Source organism: Rhinatrema bivittatum, chromosome 4, assembly GCF_901001135.1.
Source record: "Rhinatrema bivittatum chromosome 4, aRhiBiv1.1, whole genome shotgun sequence".
Classification (NCBI taxonomy): domain Eukaryota; kingdom Metazoa; phylum Chordata; class Amphibia; order Gymnophiona; family Rhinatrematidae; genus Rhinatrema; species Rhinatrema bivittatum.
Window position 1 is genome coordinate 440,669,377 of NC_042618.1, and position 22,760 is coordinate 440,692,136.

The 22,760-nt window shown below is 44.6% G+C and overlaps 1 protein-coding gene across 4 annotated transcripts in view; it reads left to right on the forward strand.

The window, feature by feature from the left end:
* The first annotated feature begins 9,432 nt into the window (after positions 1 to 9,432).
* CDK17 (cyclin dependent kinase 17) overlaps positions 9,433 to 22,760 on the forward strand; it is a 407,414-nt gene continuing 394,086 nt past the window's right edge. For 2 of the 4 annotated variants that reach the window (XM_029601556.1, XM_029601558.1), the window contains exon 1: positions 9,435 to 10,025. The gene's annotated coding sequence lies outside the window, so the exon portion shown is untranslated. Of the gene's footprint in view, positions 10,026 to 22,760 lie in introns of all 4 variants that reach the window. The other 2 variants (XM_029601560.1, XM_029601559.1) reach the window with 2 other exon arrangements.

Sequence of the window (22,760 nt, forward strand, 5' to 3'; positions counted from 1 at the left end):
GTATGGAGCATCTACTCAAGGGCGGGTCATTAATGACTTGGCAGGACATACAAACTCTATATAAAGTGCCTTCCGCAGACTTTTTAGCAGGGAGCCAAATATTACATTTTCTCTGTACCCCATTGATGTGGAGACAAAGGCTTTGCTCAGTAGCTGGCAGACCACACTGGGCCTAGCTGCATCGACACTTCTCAGATCTCTTTGTACTTCCTTATCTGCACTAAACACACACTGAGCTTGACTGCGTCAGCATTCCTCAGATCTCTGCACTTCCCTATCTTAGGCTCACAGACAGCCCCCACCTCTTCACAAGGAGGTTGCTTGCTTCACCCAGAAACTGGCACAAGGCTATCACGCGCACAGTATAAGATGTAGTAACCAATAGCAATGAAGGCATGCACGCAGCACGCAGGCAGCATGCATTAGCACGTAGCAGTATAACCAATAGTATGCTGAATACGCTGTGGAATTCTGTAAACTCTGTATAATAAAAAGAGCACTCGGACTGTGTTCGGGGCGCCTTCCCGAGAACTCTGCCTGACGTGCCTTCTTCCGTGTGTCATCCATCACAACACATTGATATCATCTTCTCTTCAACAGGGAAAATCCATGTTTGAAACCTATCGTGCGGATATTGATAAAACTCGAGGAATAATCTCCAAACTCTATACCCTCTTACTCGAAAAGCTGGATGTACCTTTTCCGCATACTCGTCACTGGGAGATGGATTTGGGAATGCAATTGACAAAAAAAGACTGGTCGCAAATTTACCTGCAGGCTCGTAAATGCTCTGTGTCTGCCTCTTTTCAGGAGAACTGTTATAAAATGATTACATGGTGGTATCTCACTTCGCAAGCCTTGCACCGAAGATATCCTCAACTCCACGCTTTATGTTGGAGAGCGTGTGGACAAACTGGAACCTTTTTTCATGTATGGTGGACTTGCCCTAAAGTTCAGGATTTATGGGTTGCAGTAGCACAGTGGATTGAAGACCTCTAGGAGTTCGCAATATTCTGGACACCCTTCTTTATGCTCCTTCACCACCCTCCATTTGCTATGAATAAGACACATGTACTCTTTTGTCAACAAGTCTTTATTGCAACTAGGTTGGCAATCGCCAGTTCTTGGAAACAACCAGGGGTACCATCTTTAGGAATGGTACAACATAGAGTACATTTCTCATGCAAAATGGCTGCTATAACTGCTGTTTTATTTTTCTGTCACAAGCACGACTCCGAAAGTTGTTTTCTTAATCAGTTACTTATTTATTAGTTATTCTTTAATACACTGCGTATCATCAAAGGTATACGCAGGAAGCAAAAGCATAATATACTCACACAATGTACATAGCACATATCAGTCTTGTAGTCTCAGGATCTTTTGCTTAACTTTTTCTACGTGCAGGCTCTATTTATATAGTTTACCTTTAGCAAACTATCTGGCTTCTTCTACGCATGTTCCACACCACAAGTTTATTGAGCTGTCTGCTAAACGCAGCTGTTCTTTGTTTTCCCTTATCTTTCCCTTTGCACACACATTCTTTCTCACAGATTATTTCCTTCGTACCCTCGGCACCGTCTCATGCTCATCCTGTGACTCACTTGTTGATTCTGCTGATGTTTGTGAATCCTTACAAAACATCGAGGTCTCTGGTATTTTACCATCAGCATATTCTACAATCCTCCCTTGAGCCAGGCAGACTCCTGGCTCACACTGGTATCTCGATTCTTCACACAGGGGACTAGCATAGAGACTAGGGTCGTTCTTCTATATCTGTGGAAAAATTTACCCTGAGACCTCCCTTTTTTAACTGTTCTCACTGTTCTGGTCGCCGCATCTCAAAAAAGATATAATTGCGATGGAGAAGGTACAGAGAAGGGCTACCAAAATGATAAGGGGAATGGAACAGCTCCCCTATGAGGAAAGACTAAAGAGGTTAGGACTTTTCAGCTTGGAGAAGAGACGGCTGAGGGGGGATATGATAGAGATGTTTAAAATTATGAGAGGTCTAGAAAGGGTAGATGTGAATTGGTTATTTACTCTTTCGGATAATAGAAAGACTAGGGGGCACTCCATGAAGTTAGCATGGGGCACATTTAAAACTAATCGGAGAAAGTTCTTTTTTACTCAATGCACAATTAAACTCTGGAATTTGTTGCCAGAGGATGTGGTTAGTGCAGTTAGTATAGCTGTGTTTAAAAAAGGATTGGATAAGTTCTTGGAGGAGAAGTCCATTACCTGCTATTAAGTTCACTTAGAGAATAGCCACTGCCATGAGCAATGGTAACATGGAATAGACTTAGTTTTTGGGTACTTGCCAGGTTCTTATGGCCTGGATTGGCCACTGTTGGAAACAGGATGCTGGGCTTGATAGACCCTTGGTCTGACCCAGTATGGCATTTTCTTATGTTCTTATGTTCTTCATTCCTGTGCCTTGAGCTTGAATTCAGTTGCAGAATCTTGCAGAATACAGTGGGCCTCACTTAATGCAAGCCTGTTTCTTCTCTGCTTAATGTGTGTTTCTCATTTTTATATTTTTATTCTTTTTTTCTTTTAACAACACAGAACTAGAGTTAAGTAGTACTTTATCTTATAGCTGTTACAGAGAAAACTGGACATGACTTATAACACCCACCAATTAATACTTATTATGAAACTATGTTACAGTATTTTGATGGCACCTGTTTAGTTGTTATAATTTAAGACATTTTATGCAACATGTAGTTATGTGCCCTATTGTGAACCGTTGTGATGGCTTCTGCTTAACGACAGTATAGAAAAGATTTTAAATAAAAATAAATAAATATCTGAAAACAATTCCAACCGATGGTGAAAAACAAAAAATGTCATTTGGGTATCGAACTCCAGCAATCCAACTTGAATATTTTCAACAACAGAAGAATAAGCACTCGACCCTAGATGTGCAAGAAAACCTTCTTCTTTAAATGATGATTTCATCAATTTGGAAGTTGAGCAATAAAATTTGGTGCTGCTTTGCTAGTGACAAGCACTTTCGTTTTCCCATAATGGAACATGCAGAGTCTGGCGGGGAAAACTGCAGAGAGAACTTTATGCCTCTTTGAAGCAATTGTGTGCAGTAGTAAGGCATAAACTCTTTTTGGGCTGCCAACACTTAACTAGAGAAATCTTGGAATGTTCTTATTTTCATAAGTAAGATCTTTATATTTTCTAAAGGCAGTTAATATTCTCATTGTATCCATGTAGTTGAGGTATTTTACCATTATCTGTCTTGGTTTATCAGCAGGTTGGCCAGCTGGTCCCATGCAATGTGCTGCCACAACTCCCCCCCCCCCCCCCCCCCCCATTGCTCTACCTACGCTCCAGCTCCCTTGGTTTTCTGCTCCCACTTTCCTTTTTCTTCTACAGTTGCAGCCTCCTGGAACCCTGTGAGGGCACAAGGGCAGGAGCAGAAAGTCATGCAGGCTCCTGAAGCAGAACAAGTAGGGAGGTAACACCTGGGAGAGAAGACTGCCTTGAGCTGGCCTCTCCCACTTCATTTCCCATTTTCACCTACCCGCAATTCAGTTGTGTTCAGTTTTCTGTGTCTTTTTTTTTTCTTTTTTAGTTAACAGCTTTACTTAAGGTCTCTTTCCACCCCCCCCCCCCCTTCCCCCTTCAGTAGAGGACACTCCCCTTTTAGCTTACTTTTAGCTTTGGGATTTTTCCTTTCTAGCAGAACACAGCTTTGAGGGTTTGGAAAGGTTGCTTTTTCCCTCCAGGGCAGAAAGAGTAAGAGGTTGAGTAAGGAAGGAAATCTTCCTCCCTGCTTTTTCTTCCATTTATTTTTTCCCTTTGTTGTCCCTTTTTTTCTGTTTGGCTCTAGTTGCCTTACTCTCCATTGTGCTTCCTCTCTCCTCCAGTACGGAGAGTTTTTCAGTTCTCCCGCCTCAACTCAACAGTTGAGACCCCCTCCTTCTTTTTCCCACCCTTAGCGGAAGAAAAAGGACACCTACACGACTATACAAGCGGTTCCAGTCCCCAGCCCCGGGGGGGAGAAGACCTCATAGAAGCCGAGCCCACAAAGGAGAATAATATGTCTCCTACAGTGACTGTCCTTATTCCCCTTATAGCTGGGCATAAAGAGGGAAAGACCCCAGCTGCTCGTGCGGCGACTGGAAAAAGAATGGCAAAAGGGGAGTGGGGAGAACCCACATATTAATAGATCCCCCACCACCCCCAGCGTGGGAAGGGGTGGCTCCTCCACCCCTCACAAAACCCTTTCTCCACTGCGGTATCCGCTGGGAACAAACCTGCCGTAAAAAGGAGGAGGAAGATTAAATATACCTCCTCCCCCACCCTCCCGGCGGCATGACCCGCAAACGCCTCCCCCCTCCACCCACTCCCTTCCTTTTCATGCTTGCTACTAGGGGCGTCAGCGAGGAAGGCAGTGTTTCTATCATCTTCCCCCACATTCTCCCCCCTCCCCTTCTGCAACAAAAAAAAGACAGCGAGGTGGCCACCTGAAGGCTCCACCGCAGGTACTGCTGGCACCACTAGGGGCACTGGCACGGGTACCGCCACAGGTACAGCCACCAGGGATACCGCTACCATTGGCAGTATGGCCACCATCGGTGATCCCTCTGCCCCTGCTGCCACCTGCATGTCTCCAATGGCACCACCACTGCCACTGGGGGCCCCTCCCCCGGCGCTATCCTTTCCACCCCCTAGCCACCCCTCCCCCCTGGCAACTAGGTCCAGCTATGTGGCCATGGCCACATCCAGGGTGGGTGCCGAGGGAACTGCCCCGCCAATGAATTTATACTCCTCAGCAGCGGGGTCCTCAGACCTCACCCTCAAGCACATGTGGCCTCGCCTGAACCCATCTGCTGCAGTATCGCCCTGGCCAAACTGGTCAGACCAAATCAGGTCATGGGGAAGATGAGCAGCAAGGCCGTGCTCCTTGTCAGGTCCCTCCAGGCGATCCATAAGGCCATGGAGGAGGGGATGATAGTGGAGGGGGTTTTCCACCAGGTGGAGCCCTGGTGGGGCAGGGGACCTCGGTGGTGTTCAGTAACATGCTACCACACCTTCTGGATGCACTGATAAAGCACCACCTCTGTGACCTGGGGTGTTTACTACCCCCATCACTGCCCTCCCAGCAGTTCACTGGGAGAGGGAGCTGCAGCATATCTCCTCCTTTCGGAGGCAGGCCTTGATACACCTGCCTGAGGATGGGGGTGAGGCCAAAGGGTGGAGGATGGTCCTATTCCACGGGAGGAGTTTTCTGGATCTATTGGTCTATGGAGTAGGCTTGATGCTTCTTTTTCCGCAAGCTGGGGCACTTCCACCAGCTGTGCCCTAGCCTCCTCTCCTAAACCATCAGGGAGAGGGCAGCAAGCCTCCTCCAAGCAGAATCCATCCCCCCCACCCCCGACCCCACTGGGCTGGCCACGGCTCCCTTGGGGAGGCAGTTACCATTGCCTCCCCGAACTCCAGGAGGTCGGATGGCATCTGATCCTGCCCTGTCTGAACAGCGCTCCACCCCTCCCCCTCCACCGCTGCAGAACTCCCCGCCGCAGAGGCCCTGCCAGAGCCTGAACCTCCCTCTCCTCTTGATGGGGCCTCTCAATTTCAAAGAGAGACACACGAAGGAGCGGGAATGTGCCAGGGCGGCCAAAGCAGCAGACAAAAGGGGCAATGGGTGGGACAGCCAGTGCAATATCGCCGACCTCCCCACCCCACCCTTCCTCCACACTCTCTAAAGAGGGCATTAATGGTCCGGTGGCTGTGGTGGCAGAGGATGATGCAAAGCCGCAACCACACGCGGAGCTCCCGGAAGGGAGCCCCATGTAGAACAGGGACAGAGCGAGGTGGAGATGAACTCTGCAGATAGGGAAGCAAGGCTGTTTCCCACCACTCCATCCCACAGCTCCTCTCCCACCTCTGATCCCCAGTGCTGGAGAGGAAGAAAGCAGCCTCTCACCCAAAGGTGAAGGGATGGGATGAGTAGCCGAAGAAATGGAGATGTTAACCATGCCTCTCCTTGCTCCACCGCCGGGGTTCACTGGCCCCTCCCTTCTCAGTGAGAAGCAGGGTGCGGACCCTCGGGCCAGCTCCTCTGAAGAGGAGGAGACAAGCAGGGAGTCCAACCTTCTTCTTATCCCTCTCACCCCATCACCTTTAGTTAGTGCCAAGGACTCCCGCCCTGCCCAAGAGGCCTCTGAGACAGCTCCTCCCAAGCTCACCATCAGCTGAGAAAGTGGCCAATGCCGTGGAGGTCGTGGGCAGGGAGGATGGGCCCCCGGGACCTTGGCCCAATGATCAGAGTGGGGAACCTGGCCCAGCCCCGCAGACTAGTTCCGAAGTCCATGTTGGGAAACTGCCTGAGGGCAGGGAACTTGAGGAGCCACTGGGTAAGACAATAGTGGGATCTGTGGGAGAGGCACAAGCAGGATTGTTGCCCCCCTCCCCTTGCTGCTGCTGAGGTTGCCAGCTCTTCGGCTGCCTCCCTCCCATTAATGGAGTCCGTCTCCAACCTCCACCCCTGGAAGACATTACTCCTCTCCCTATGGAAAAGAGTAACCCTGTGGGGCAGAAAGTAGGACAGCCTCATCCTCTCTTGGCTGAGGAGAACTTCTGGCCCCTTAGTACCACCCAACCCTGCTAGACGTCCGGATGGGATGAACCTCCCATCCTGGAAGGGGCCCCGTCTCCATGGGGTCCCTACCTGGGGAAGGAACTGGCTGACCTGTTCCTGACAGGTGCTCCCCCCAACCTGGAAGAGGGGGAGATATCTGACATCCCATCTCCCCACTTGGGGATGCTGGCTAGCTGCCCATCATCCTTTCCCCCTCCCCTCCCTCCTCTCTTTGGTTGTGCCTTCCCCACCCTCTGCCCCGACCCCAGGTTTTCGGCACCATGGAGAGTGAGTCAGAGCACAAGGGGAGGTGGGGGAAAGGAGGGCGCTTCCAAAGGAACATAAGAACATAAGAAAATGCCATACTGGGTCAGACCAAGGGTCCATCAAGCCCAGCATCCTGTTTCCAACAGTGGCCAATCCAGGCCATAAGAACCTGGCAAGGACCCAAAAACTAAGTCTATTCCATGTTACCATTGCTAATGGCAGTGGCTATTCTCTAAGTGAACTTAATAGCAGGTAATGGACTTCTCCTCCAAGAACTTATCCAATCCGTTTTTAAACACAGCTATACTAACTGCACTAACCACATCCTCTGGCAACAAATTCCAGAGTTTAATTGTGCGTTGAGTAAAAAAAATTAGTTTTAAATGTGCCCCATGCTAACTTCATGGAGTGCCCCCTAGTCTTTCTACTATCCGAAAGAGTAAATAACCGATTCACATCTACCCGTTCTAGACCTCTCATAATTTTAAACATCTCTATCGTATCCCCCCTCAGCCGTCTCTTCTCCAAGCTGAAAAGTCCTAACCTCTTTAGTCTTTCCTCATAGGGGAGCTGTTCCATTCCCCTTATCATTTTGGTCGCCCTTCTCTGTACCTTCTCCATCGCAATTATATCTTTTTTGAGATGTGGCGACCAGAATTGTACACAGTATTCAAGGTGCGGTTTCACCATGGAGCGATATAGAGGCATTATGACATTTTCCGTTTTATTCACCATTCCCTTTCTAATAATTCCTAACATTCTGTTTGCTTTTTTGACTGTCGCAGCACACTGAACCTCTTGGCACCTGCCCCCCAAGGAGCAGTAGTCATGGAGATGACTGCAGCAGAACGCAACTGGGAAGGGAAATGTGAAGTGGGTGGCCCAGAGCCGCCTACCAGTTGCCTATCTCTTCGGCAGTGTCTGCTTAACGACGGTATAGAAAAGATTTTAAATAAAATAAATAAATAAAAAGACATGTACACTCTGGGAGGCTCTGTGATGGGGTTGACCATGTTCATGTCCGTTTTGCTGCTTGACAGAGAATGGCTTTGATGTGCACCCTCAACACCAATGGCTGTGGAGTTGGGTTCCACAGGCATCGGGTGATCTCCGCCCTGAAGCATGGTGGGTACTCAGTGTTCTTTTTACAGGAGACCCATACCATCCCAGATGCTGAAGTGGCCTGACGCCTGGGATGGGTCAGCGAGATGGCCTTCAGTCACAACTCGGGAGTGGCCAGAAAGGGGCCCCTACAGAAGAGGGATACTCTGTTCAACTTTTTCCTATCAACCGCCAAGCAGGCAGTATGGTAGGCAAGGCAAGAGAGGTTGACTGGAAGCAGTCCCTTGGAGTGTGGTGTCTTGTTCAAGGCCATGGTATGCACCCAGATCAAGGCGAAGTACTTCTGTGTTGTGTCTGCTGGCTGGGTGGAGGAGCTTGCCTTCTAGTGGGCAGTGGACAAGGTGTTCTGCTCCCCTCCCTTGCCTCATATTTAAGTATTTTACTTTATAATTTTTTTTTTACTTTTTCAATTTAGGGTGATCCTCCCTCCCTTCCACTGAGAAATGGAACAGGGAGGTCCCCCTTTTCCTCACTTTCCCCTTTTATCTCCCCCACTGACCCCTCTTTTTATTTATTTATTTATTTATTAACTTTTATTTACCGACATTCGTGAAACACATCATGCCGGTTTACAAAAAACTCAAAGGAGGAAAGTTACAATATAACAATAAAACAGTAAAAATGATAAATAGATAAAACAATAGAACAATAGAGAAATAATACAGGGGAGGGGAGTGGGAAGGGAGGAAAACGGAAGAGTGGGAGAGGGGGGGCTAAGGGGAAGGGCAAAGGTTGGACTGATGGGAGTGAGAGAAAATGAATAGATGCAACTATATACAGTTGATGATAGGTACAGTCACTATCAAATTGTAGAGCTAAGGAGGTATTGGGGGACATTTACTTAAAAGTATTCACTTAAATATGAAATAAGATGGGGGTTGGGAGGAATTGATGGGCGGCATAAAAGGGAAACGGGGTCAAAAGGGTTAGCAAAGGGGGGTAGTGGTTTAAACTATACAAGGATCTCTTTAACTACGTAGAGATACGTAGGGGTAGAGAGTCAGTAATCACTGGGAATCATTTCATTTCCCTCCACCACTCCTCCTGACTTCTGTTCCCTCTCTCTTAAAGTCTGTGACACCCCCCTGCTGAAAGACAGAAATTCAGGGGCCCCTAAGGTTGGCGACCCTCTCAATGAGATGACAGATCCAGAGGGCACCCCTGCCCTCCATGGTCCATGCCCTCCCTCCCCCTTCAGATGAGAATGGAAACTAGGAGGCTTTGTGATCAAAGGCCCACCCTCCCTGCCAAGGGAATGGCACAGGAGACCCCCTCCGCAAGCAGTAACAATTACCCTTATGTGCTGAAAAAAAAACCCAAAACCAAAACAACACACAGCCTTAGTTCTAGGCCCGCCCCCTTTTTTTTTTTTCTTTCAGTCTTCGGTGTCCCCACCAGGGGGCACCGGAGAAACGTAAAAAACTCACCAAAAGGGATGGGGTGGGGCGGCCTTTCGCCGCACAGCCCCCGGAGCCTAGAGAAATGACAGAGAGAGAGAGGGCGAGCATGAGCCGAGTGTGTGTACAGTGCACAGGCGTCAGCGTCAATCGGTGGAGCCGCAGCGTGCAGTCAGTCAGGCAGCCCGGGATTACTCGCTCACCTGCCTCTCTGCGCTGCCTTCTCCGCTCCCATCCTTCTCCTCCCAAAAAATAAAAGTGAAGTAAAAAAGGAGAGAGAGGAGCAGAAGGAGGGGTTTGTTTGTATTCTCCCCCCCCCCCCCCCCCCATGCTTCTGTAGCTGAGACGGGCCGGCAGCCGCTTGCAGGAGCCATGTTTGAAGGAATCCCTTTCGGGATAAAGTGACTCGGCCGAGCTGGGAGCGAAAGCGAATGACAGAGAGAGTTAACATAGGGAAGGCGGGGAAACGAATAAAATAAAGGCGAGGAGAGCTTCCGCCGCCCTCCCCAGCCGGGAAGTCGAGAGTTGTTATCCGGTATCTGGGTGAGGGCTGGCGTTTGGACGGCATCCGGCCTTCTCTGAGTTCAGGAAACCCGGCCAGAGAAAGAGAATAGCAGGCGGAGGAGGACTTCTGTTTTCTGGTAAGTTCACTCTTTTCATTTCCCTCCACCACTCCTCCTGGCCCCTGCCTTTCAGCCCTGCAGCTTCGCCCCTTTCCCTTGTGTGTTTGTTTGTTTTAGGACCGAAGCCCCTGCTGGTAGCACTTTGGGGATGAATAGACTGCCAGGCACCGGGGTCGGGACGGGATGATCTATTTGCAGAATTACCTATCGCTCTATCTGAGAACCTGTTATTTGGTTGATTTTTTTTTTCTCAGCCGGGAGGAGGGATCTTGTTGTGGATTTTCAGTGTGGATTTCATTCTCTTAAAAAAAAAAAAAATAAAATGAGTTTCATGTAGATTTAGCAGTCGGGTCTGTGTACGGTCAGACTGTCTCCATGTAAGTCGTTAGTAAAACACATGACAGATTGTCAAAACTTCGCATTTCCATGTCTTGTTTTTAAGAACCTTTTCTTGCAGGCTCTGGCATTCCTCTCTGAAAACAAATAGAGGCTTTAGAAAATAGTTTGTATTGCTATTAAACGCAGTTCAGTTTCTGTACTATAGTTCTTTTTAAGGGGTAACCCCTCTCTACCCCCCCCCCCCCCCGTTTGGTGTTGTCTGTTTTCTCCCCTCCTCCCCGGTTCCCTTTTGAACCTTCAACAGAAACTGACAGTTTGTTGCACTGTTCAAGCAGGAAACGTATGTGTTTGAGATACATCAGCTCTGTGTATGTATATTATATGCATAACGTTCTTGTTGTTTTTCTGGTGCCCCCCCTAGATTATTAGGGATATAACAGAACAGAGTTTTTTTTTTGGGGGGGGGGGGGGAGGAGGCCCAAGATTTAACATTGTTGGCTACTATGATCAGCCCACCTCTTAACCCATCCTAGGTGGGTTATCATAGCAGTAGCTACTATACCCTTTTAATTTCTGGCAAAGCACTATCTCCTGTCTCTTCACTGCCTCCCAGTTGTTTTTCACTCCTCTGTGGTTAAGGTAACTACTTTATACATGGGTTAATCTCAGGCTGCTGAAGAGCAATTATGTAAATAGGCTTCCATTCAGAATTCCTGGACTTTAAGGGGCTAAAAGTAGGGGGGGAGAAATAATTACCTGCTGAAAGTAAACTGAAAGGCTTTGATTACCTCAAACTTTTGCATGACTAGCCCAAGGGCAGTGATGGTTCTCCTTCAAGTTAGCCCCCTTAAGAGTGAGTGTGGGGCATCATGGATTGACAGTGTTTCTAGTATCTCCAGGCCCTCTTTAACTCCCTCACCTTTTGCTGGGACATACATAGCAACATAGTAATGGTGGCAGATGAAGGCCAAATGGTCCAATACAATTTGCCCTTGCCCAGCAATTTGTGTATGGCAGTAACTACCGCTCTGTGCAGGCAACCCCCCCCCCCCCAATACAGAAATGTTACACCACCCCCTTTCTTCATTTCCAACTTCAAGCCATTAGGGATCCACAGCGTTTGTTCCATGCCCTTTTGAATTCATTTACTGTTCTTGTCCTCACCACCTCTTTTGGGAAGGACGTTCCAGACATCCACCACCCTCTCCAGGGAAACAATATTTCCTAATGTTGGTCCTGAGTGTTCTCTTCCTTGGTTTCATATTGTGATCCCTGGTTTTTGCATCATTAATATCAGTGATCTGAAGGTCTGTATCATTTCTCCCCTGCACCTCCTCTCCTCCAGGGTATACATAGTCAGATCCTTCAGCCTCTCCTCATAGGTCTTCTGAAACAGACCCTACACCATTTTGATTGCCTTTCTCTGGACCTCCTCCGTCCTGTCTCTATGCTTTGTGGGATAGTCTCCAGCACTAAGCACAGAACTTCAAGTGAGGCCTCACCAAGGACCTGTACAAGGACATTATTACATCCCTTTTCCTGCCGGTTAGTCCTCTCCCTTTGCAGCCCAGCTTTTTTTTTTCTGGCTTTAGCTACTGCCTTGTCGTGTTTCGTTGCCTTCAGATCACCAGGCACAATCCGCCCCAAAGTCTCTCTCCTGGTCGGTGCACAATAGTCTTTTGCTCCCTATCACATACAGCTCTTTTGGATTACTTTACCCAAAGTACATAACTCTGTACTTCTTGGCATTGAATCGTAGCTCCAAGTCTTTGACAACACTTAAGGTTTTCTTAAATCCCTTTTTTCATTCTCTCTCTTCCTTTGGGCATGTCCACACTGTTTCATACCTTGGTATCATCTTTCTAACCCCGCTGCTAGGTGTGGGGGCATGGGCCAACCTCCACCCTTTACCCCCTCCACTGCATTGAATAAGCATTTTTAATGACACAATATGTGAATATTTTATTGACTCAGAGCTGCTGGAAGTTCTCCAGCTTCTTCCTATGTGTTGGGAAGTATATGCTTACCTTTTTGCATTAAATATAGGCCAGCCTTGTCAAGAAGCAACAGGGATTTCTGGGCAACACATTCTTGCCCCTCCAGTACTCTAACCTGGACAAAACTGTATGACAGCTGTCAGTGACCCTGAGCTGCTGATGCTGCGTGTATTAAGCAAGTTACTGTCGCTAGTGGGACATTGAGGAAAGCTGCTACAATTTCTCTGGATGAATATTTTCAAACTTCTCTTACAGTTAGGGCATTTGTAGACCGACTATAAAAAAAAAAAAAAAGAGGAAGAGTGAATATGCTAAATTTTAGCAGACATGTTTAATAGCAAAACAAAATCAAAATGAGGAAAGACAGCCTTGTTCTTCAAGAAACATGCTAATAAATAGTGATATAGAGCTTTTTCATCTAACTGAAAATGGGAAATCTTGTTTGACACAGAAGAAAACAGTTTGAATAGAAAAATTACATTTTAAATATTTAAAATATAAATAAAAGGCAGACTGGCCTATGGTTCAGACTGCAGTGTCAATTTGAGTGAACTCTTACCATTGGTGGGGAGGGGGGAAAAACAGGAGCCTAAAATACAGCTATCAAATTGGCAATCTGATACAAGAGACAGCAGTTGTATTTGCTGCTGTTTTCCAATGAACTGAAAAACATGATGGATGAAAAAAAAAACCTGCTTATTATAACAAAGTGCACCTCGTGAATTCAATTCAGGTTGCTTTTGAATGATGCAAGGTGGCTATTTTGTAGTCAAGCATTTAAAATGGGGCTTTGTTCATTCAGAGGAATTAATAAAAACAATTACAAATTTTTTATTTGTTAAATAACAGCCTGCTGCTGAAATTAGGGTTTGTTTAGCAAATTTGTCATTTATTCACATTTGTTCTGACTGGTAACGAAATGAATGCAAAATTAAGCAAGTATGAGACACAAATTAGTAAAAAGAAAATGTGGAGTTCTGGTTGCTATAGCATCTCCAATTCATCCTGTGCTTTGATATTGCAGTAAATTCAGTGACGCATGGGGCACTATTTTGTGATCCACTTCTACACCTGCACACCCCTGAGGAAATGTGGGGCACCTATTGTGCAAAAAAAAAAAAATGTCCTGGTACATTTAGCATCCTAGAGAATCATTGGCAAGATTAGTTTGGTGCAGTCTATCTGCCTATTTTCCAGTAGCTGGAATGCCTTTTTTGAATATGCATTTGTTAAATGTATTGTAATCTTACCTTATTGCCGCAGTTGTCTTGTGACTCCATTTTATTATTTTGTCTTCATGCTTAGATTTTGTCTAAGAATTTCATTTGTGTTCCATTTCCTGAGTATTGCGTTAGTCTGTATACAAAGCCCCTGGTCGCCTGCGGCTGCAGGAAGGGCCGCAAAATCCAGCTCCTCTTGTGGAATTGCATGGATTTTCAGTGGGAGACCAGGGACTATGACATTAAGCGGTGGCCGCTATATCTTTTCTACCCTCTCCACCCTATTTCACCCACGTGTGTTGATCACAGCTTTCTTATAGCCAAGTGTAGCAGCAGTTAAATGGCATCTCAGGCTGCTTCCTCTTCCTGTGGAGCTTGGTGTTTGTAAACTGTGCTGCACTACGGCAGTCGCTGCAGTACAAGGTGCAGCACTACGTTCTCAGGCTGTACAGGAAGAGGAAGCAGCCTAAGGTGCCACATTGTTGTTGCACTGTGCTCTAAGGAAGCTGTGAACAGCGAATGTGAGTGAGAAGAGGGGATTTCAGTGTAGATGCAAGTGAGGGATAAGAGGGGGATGTGGGGGTGAAAGTTAGGGAGGGTTCTGTGGGGGTGTGTGTAGAATAAAGGGATCAAAGAGGATGTGGAATGTGTGCGAGGGGAAATTACAGGTGCTGTGGGGAGTGTGACCGAGTGAGGGATTGTGGGAGGGAGGAGTAAGTGTGTATGTAAAATGAGGGAATCGGAGATGGTGTGAAATGGGTGAGTGAGGGGAAGAAGTGAATGGAGTGTGTGTGTGTGTGTGTGTGGGGGGGCTATAAGAGTGAGAAAACAGGTCTTCCGGAGGGAAGCTGTGAGAATGGATCTATCCTCCCTCTCTCGATTTAAGGATTCATCCTTTTTCCTCCCCCCCCCTTTCTTTTTTCCTCCCCTCATGTCCTCTGCCCCTCCTGAAATTCCCTCCTTAGAGTGAGAGGTGCTGGAGGGCAAGAGTGGGTGGTGAGGTGGGGGTGGCGAGAATGATTGAAGGAATCGAAGGGGCTGTGGATGTGGGCGGGAGAATGAGATGATTGAGGAGCTGTGTGTATTGAGTGAGGGCATGAGAAGGGTCTGTGTGGAGAAGAGTGAGTGAGAAGACTGGAAGAGGTGTGGGTTGCAAATGATGCTTCTTCCCTTTTCCCTCCTCCCATCTCCTTTCCTTCTCCTTTCTCTGTGCCTCTGTTTTCCTCCATTCCCTACCTCTCCTACTTGAGATCTCTTCTTTATTTCCCTCCTTTGAGATACCCTCTCCCATCCCTAGATCTTTTCCCCTCCTTCCTCCCTAGCATCAAACCTCTAATGAAGAACCAAATAAATTGAAAAAGGAATGTCAGAAATGACTTTATAAAGTAAGAAAAAAAAATACATTTTAATATGTACAATTATGCAAATTTGCCACAGTTGCTATAGAATTTTGAAAAAAACTGCCATGGGAAACTGGGGGGATCTTCCTATATGTTTTAATGTAGCAGTACACAACATAATGAATGCTACATTTTCACTTGGTGGTACCTCTGTATTTGTGTACTATATTTGTTTGCTGCATTTAGTTTTGAGTCATTTTAAATATGTATACTGTATATACAATGTACTTCAATGCTTGTGGCCTGTTAGTTATGAAAATAACTATTGGGTGAGAACTTAAATTGCCTTTTTTAAAATTCTGTTGAATATCGCTACCTATAATGTCAAAATGTTACTTTAAAAATGAGTTGTTTGGTTTATACATTGTGTATATTATGAAGGGAAGATGGTACAAAGGGCTACAATCTGAATATGAACATTTGTATTTTATTTGATTTTTATCGTTAAGAATTTTTTTTTTTTTTTGTAATTTGTTTCTGGAACATGTATTTTACTATGCAAAATAAGATTTAAAACCTGTGTTTTTCAATGTTTGCTCACAAGAATTGATACTGGATTTTATATATAGTAATTTGCATTGGGAACTTGCACTGCTGGCCTTTGAAAAGTGGAAAGCGCATGTTTATGTACTTGCAGTACAAAGTTATTCTTTTGTCCGTGACCAGAAACTTATCTTATTTTCACACAATTTTCATCAAGCCACTGTTTTTTCAGTGGCTGGTACTGTAGGTGCCTCCATTTTCAGTGAAATGAGTGGCTTGCACACTGCATGGCAACTTCCAAAGGGAGGGCAAAAAAACAATGTTTTTATTGTTATATAATTCTCGTTGGACAAATGTCTTACAGTGTGGGTGAAAGTACCAGTATGAGATTCTCAGTTCTGTGTTCTGACAACTCCATCTCTTTTGTATACTGGTGCTAGGGAGCTTGAATGTGTATTGTATTTGCAGATGATGTATTTGTATTTGTCCCGGTTTCAAGTATGCCATCCATAAATGTTAAGTAAACCATGCCAGTTATCTTTGTTTTTAGCTAGGTATCTGACCCTTGTTCAGGAACTGGGTTTGACTCTAGGGAATTGTACTATAGAATCTGAAATGGTGATACAAGTTTCATGTTTCCATGTAGTACATCATTTACATTTGGATCTATTATATTTAATAGCATTTAATGTTTGCATTAACACAATGCAAATTAAAAACCCAAATATGGAAAAAACATGTTCACACCTAATGCTCTTATTAAAAGATTAGCCAATCTGTCTTTGAAATTAATGAGTAATTTTTTTTTTTTATTAACTCCTTCTAGGCATTAGGCCTTTTATCTCCAAAAATCCTGACCTGTGTAAATGGCTGAATATTTAGAAATAAGCAGCCTGTGATATTTCACGTTATACAATAAAAATATATCCAAATGGTTTACTTTTTGGGGAGGGGAGGTTATACCCTTTACTCCTCCCCCACCCATTTGTTGCAGAATACAGGCAAAATGTGTGAACAAAAGGAGATGGACAGACACTATGAAACAGTACCTAGTCTTCAATCAATCCAGAGGTTGAATACAGCACTGGCAGTGGTTAGTGCAGTCAAACTCCTCCACAGTGCTTTGCAGTTGACAAGTGTGTGTTGTAATATATATCGGTTATGTGTATCCTAAGAACATAAGATATTGCCATGCTGGGTCAGACCAAGGGTCCATCAAGTCCAGCATCCTGTTTCAAACAGAGGCCAAACCAGGCCACAAGACCCTGGCAATTACCCAAACACTAAGAAGATCCCATGCTACTGATGCAATTAATAGCAGTGGCTATTCCCTAAGTAAACTTGATTAATAGCCATTAATGGACTTCTCTTCCAAGAACTTATCCAAACCTTTTTTGAACCCAGCTACACTAACTGCACTAACCACAGACTCTGGCAACAAATTCCAGTGCTTTATTGTGTGTTGAGTGAGAGAGAATTTTCTCCGATTAGTCTTAAATGTGCTACTTGCTAACTTCATGGAATGCCCCCTAGTCCTTCTATTATTTGAAAGTGTAAATAACTGATTCACATCTACTTGTTCAAGACCTCTCATGACCTTAAAGACCTCTATCATATCCTCCCTCAACCGTCTCTTCTCCAAGCTGAACAGCCCTAACCTCACCCTTTCCTCATAGGGGAGCTGTTCCATCCCCGTTATCATTTTGGTTGCCCTTTTCTGTACCTTCTCCATCGCAATTATATCTTTTTTGAGATGTGGCGACCAGAATTGTACACGGTATTCAAGGTGCGGTCTCACCATGGAGCGATATAGATATCCTTGTCAATATATATTGGTTATAGATAGATATTTATTTATACCATACTGGCTTCTGTCTATAAAAATAAACTATTTACCTGTAGAAATCAGTCATTTTTTTCCCCACTGATTTTCTCCTGATTTTTCTTTAATAAACACTGAAATTCCTGTGAAAAATAAAATGAAGGTCCCTAGATATCAAGTAAGTCTGAAGTTTTGCAGTAGGTAAGGAAAAAGGGCAGATTAAATGAGCCTCGCAATCATCTGTCGTCATATTGTATACTCTGATGTGAATACGTCCTCACTTACCTTGCTATATTATTCCTTGGTACATATGCACATGTAACTGATAACCTTTAAACATTACTCATTGGCTCAGATAAGCTCTCTTGACAACGCATAAAATGCTGAAGCCTGTCGTCAATTCATGTAGCTGGTGAGAACAGATAGGACTATGTCTGAAAGGAAAATGGAAATTTGAAAGGCCTTATAAAAGTACTGCCACATTCTCTCTGTACTGAAACAATATTCATCTCTTGGGGAGGAAAACAAACCTGTTTGGTCATTATTCTTTCTTGGAGAGGTCAGTATTTTCCATTACTAATATCATCATTTGCAGGCCACATTCATCAAATTAATAATAGTTTATAGCATGTGATAAACTAGCTACTTATAGGAAAACTATGAAGATGAAATTATAGTCCTGACATTTATAATGGCTGTAATAGAGAAATAATGAATTGAGCCTAGTCAGAGTACTATTAAACATTGGGTAAGGAAAAACCAGCAATAATCTTAATTTACTTTAAGTTCATGTGACTTGTCATTCCTATGTCTACATTTATTTATTTATTATTTTTATATACTAATATTCGATCGGGTTACATTCAGGTACTGTAGGTATTTCCCTATCCCCAGAGGGCTTACTAAATTTTTGTACCTGAGGCAATGGAGGGTAAAGTGACTTACCCAAGGTCACAAGGAGCAACAGCAGGACTCAAACCTTGGTCTCCTGGTTCATAGCCTACTGCTCTAACCACTAGACTACTCCTCCTCCCCTTTATATAATGCTTGGCCTAGGAAGAAGTAAAATGAACAGTGAAAAATATATATCATTAAATGTATAATTGAGTATGCAGTATATATGTTTATAATATGTATGCAGATATTGAAGGAAGAGGAGAGACTGGAGAGAAAGGGGAAGGACTGAGAAGAGACATTGAGAGAGTAGAGAAAGGGGAGATGCTGGGAGAAAAATATTACAATTTTCATCTAGCTTTGTCAATGATTTTGAAAGTTATGTGGCCTTTTAATAAATCTGGGAATCCTTCTGTTAAGCTCTTAATTTGGTTCCTTCTGTCCTATTCTGGACTTAAAAAGGATAAACCGATGCCTCCTGCTTCCAAATGGAAACTCGTTGCTCGGACTTGTTGGTAGTTTATAAGAGGAGAGGCATATTTTCGTATTCCCATTTGAGTATTCCAGCAGGCCCTGCTATGGTTCTGTGTAATGAGTCAGTATTTTCAGTTCAAGGCTCTACGCTTTGGACTAGTGACAGCCTCCAGGACCTCTACAAAGGTCATGATGGTAGTGGCAATAGCAGCAAACAGGGCATAGTAGTGTACCCCTTTCTGGGTGACTGGCTTATTGAGACCAGATCTACTTTTGAAAACCATCAGGCCTCAGAGTCCATTGTCCACCTCCTGCAGGAGTTGGGCTTGGTAATAAAATATTCAGAGAGCTATCTAGTATCTTTCCAGATCCTGGAGTTTCTAGCACAGAGTTCAGTACAAGAGAGGGGCAGGTTACCCTGTTCCCAAGCGGGGTCTCAAGTTGATCAATCAAGTGTTAGTGCCTTACTCCAACTGCTCAGACTTAACTGTGCATCATGGGACCTGGTCTCATGGGCCAGGATGCACATGCATCCTTTGCAGCAGTCACTACTGTCGTTCTGGTCCCCGACATCTCGGAATTGCCAACTTCTTACAATTTCTACCCACCATAAGAATGAGTCTGGATTGGTGGCTAAACCTTTCCAACTCTCTGAAGAGTGTGAGCTTGGAGTCTAACTGGATTATGGTAACCATGGATGCCACCTGATGTGGAGCTTATTGCCAAGGCCAGATAATACAGAGGCACTGGGCAACAGAAGAAACATCATGATCGATAAACAGGCTAGAGACAAGGGCCAACAGGCAGGCACTGTAACATTTCCTTCCCCTGGTAAAAGGGAAGGCGGTCAGTTATGTCAGACAATGCTGCACCAATGTCATATGTGATCAAGCAAGGAGGAACCCCTAGTCCCACACTGGTGCTCGAAATGGCCCAACTGTGTAAATGAACAGAAGAAAACTTAACTCCTATCAGCAGTGAATGAGTCTCTCCACGCCAACCCTGAGATTGCCTATTGATCATGCCCTGCTGGAGGACTCTTCTCAATTCTCTCCTACGGCTTGGCCCTTGAAAGGGCTCACCTGCACAAAAGGGGATATTCCTCAGTAGTAATATAAACTATGCTAAAGTCGTAAGGATCTTTTGAGGGAATTTGCCATGCCAATGAAGTCTAGATAGCTTGCAAATACTGAACTTTGTGTAGAGCAGTCTGGATAATGACTTAACCCTTAGTTTCTATATCTAGTTATAGGGGCCAGATTAAGGGCATCCAGATGATAGTTTATCCAGATATAGTAAGGTTTCTAAAAGGGGTAAAGCACCTTCAACTTCCCTTCAGACCAATATTTCCCCAATGGGCCTTAGCAATGTCTCCCTTCAAGCCTGTAAAGTTCCTTAAAAGAATGCCTGTTTATCTCTGAAGACAATCTTTCTGGTAGCTATTTTTTCCGCTAGGTGCATCTCAGAAATACAGGCCCTCTCCTGTAGGCATCCTTACTTGGTGTTTTCTTCAGGCTCAGCTGGTACCATTGTTTTTGCCCAAGGTGGTATCTGCATTTCTCTTAAATTGGTTAATTTTCACTCCTGGCTTTTAGAAGTAGCAAAATAGCAACCTGCACCTTCTGGACATGCGCCGGATACTCCTAAAATATCTAAAAATAACAAAACCTTTAGGAAGTCAGACATTGTTTGCATTGTTTTCCGGTTCCTGGAAAGGGAAAGTAACTTCTATGACCAGGTAGATCAAGGAGGTAATAGCCTCAGCCTACCTTCTCTTAGATAGGTGCTGGCTGCTCATTTTACAAGAGCGCAGGTATAGTCATGGGTGGATGCCCTTTCAGCCTCTCCAGAAGAAATTTGCAGGGCTGCCACATAGTTGTCCCTTCACTTCTTTACAAGGTATTTATAGACTGGACTTACAAGCCAAGGCAGACGCTGCCTTCGGATGAGAATATTTTAAGACCTCTCTGTCATCTTCCTTCCCTAGTGAGACACAAGTTTAGGTAACTCCCATGTGTGAGGACTAGTCTAGCAGGAAGAAAAGGTGAAAATTATTCCTCCCTGATGATTTTCTTTTCTTTAGTTTTGCTAGACCAGTCTGTACCCACCCAGGAATACAGGACTAGTAAAAATATGTCCCCATAACACATCCTCTCTCACCTCCCCTCTTTCTTCACCTATAATATGGCCTTGTGTATCTTGGACTAGATTAAAATATTTGTTGGGGCATCTTGTTTTTGTCACAGTGCTCTGGCAGAAGGCTACTGGCAACTCTTGGGAAATTATACCTATTCTAGCCAGAGTGAGGCCATAAAAAAGGTATGTCTCTGTCAACTGAAGAGAAGAGAAATCCCGTGTGTAAGGTCTAGTCTAACAGGACTCAAGAAAAGAAAATTATCAGGTAAGAATAACTTCACCATGCTGTAGTGCTTCCTTTCTTGCTTAGATTTTTCCTGTACTCTTCCTACTGTCTTCTCACCTCATCTGCCCCTCTGTAGCCTCTGTTATCTACCTACCTACTTTGTGGGGGAAGAGGACAAGCAGGACAATTTTCTAAGGACCTTGCATCACAAAATGTCCCTAGAGTGAAGCTGAGTTGTCACAGAGGCAGTTTTTCAGGGTGCCTGGTATTGGCAGCTCCACTCATTGGCCTCTGCCCTGAGTCCCAGTGTGGCTTACGTGCCCTGCAAGTATTGCTGTGCTGCTCCTCTCGCTCACTTTCACAAAGCCCACAATTTTCCTCTCAAGCTGCTGCAACAGCACAGGAACCTTGCTTCTCTTCTCCACCCCTTTTATCTCTTTGCTATGTCTTTCTGCATGTCTCCTCCCCCCCCCCCATTTGCTGTCTCTTTACTCCTTTTTTTTGTTCTGTTTTTTTGTGGTGTACTTTCTCTTCCCCTTTGTGGTGTCCTTTAATATGGTACCACCCTAGTGCTACACACTGGTCCATTACCTTTCAGAACGGGCCATTTTATTTTGATTTGGGAAAACTGAGTCCCTTCTGCTTTGCTAGGAGGATGATGGATTAAGCTTTGGTGTGTGCTGTCTTTCCTCAGCATTCACATTACATCTCTGCAAACTTCTGTTATAGACAAAAGGGTGTTTGTGGTTACTTGGCAAACTCTGTAGATACTGTTTTCCCTTTTAAGGTTCATTTGTTGGTCTTGCCTTTGCCATTCTGCTTCATTTAGAACTCCCTGAGGGACCTTTCGAAGCTGTCATTACATGTGGGAAAACTATAGCAGTTCTGGACACGTGTCGAGTGTCACATTGTCATGATAGCTCTGATCTTCCCTTTCCTTTCAAGAAGGACTGTAACTGAGGTCTGGGACTGAACTAGAATATGTAAAATCTTTCCAAAGTCTTAAGGTCTACACGCATGCTCAGTTTCTCATGGCTTCAGTTGAAGTATTGAGAGGTAGCATTTTATTTGAATTATTTTAATGTAGTTATTTCACTTTCCCTCTGAATATGCACCTTATTAATTTCCCACAGTTTTACAAATTTTGGGGATTTCTCCTTTAATGTATTTTTAAATTTATTTAGCTATACCTTATAACTGAACCTGTCTTTTGGAGTTGAGGTGGTGAGCACCAAAATGTCATCCTTTCAAAAGAATGCAGTTTAAAATTATCTGCTGTGCTATTTAACAGATGTTTGAGTGCTTTTCTGATCTTAATGCAACTTACGTTGGCTATGCATAATTTTGCTTAAAGTGGGTGCTTCATAGTGGTGCTAAAAGCATCAAAATTAGCTTTCACATTGTCCAGTTAAAGGAGAGGTCTGGCCATTCTGACTGGAGCAGTGTTTATAAGGTGCAGATAGTAAGGGAACTTTAAATTTGCTTATTGGATGGTTATTTAAGCATCTAAAAGTATCTTGCTTGTATCTCTTTTTTTCAGTTTGGAATTGGTCCTTAACTATTTATAGAATGAAAGCAATGTAGGTGTGTTTGCAAGCTCCAGAGTCATTCATCACATGCAATTTCCTCCCATTATGTATTAAAAGCGCCTTCAGAATTTACAGTGCTATGTTCCCACATAGCCAAAAAAGGTGTTTCTTCTCCAAGAGAACTTGTAACTAATGGAAACAGAGAGAGATAAAACAGGGAGGTCAATTGATTT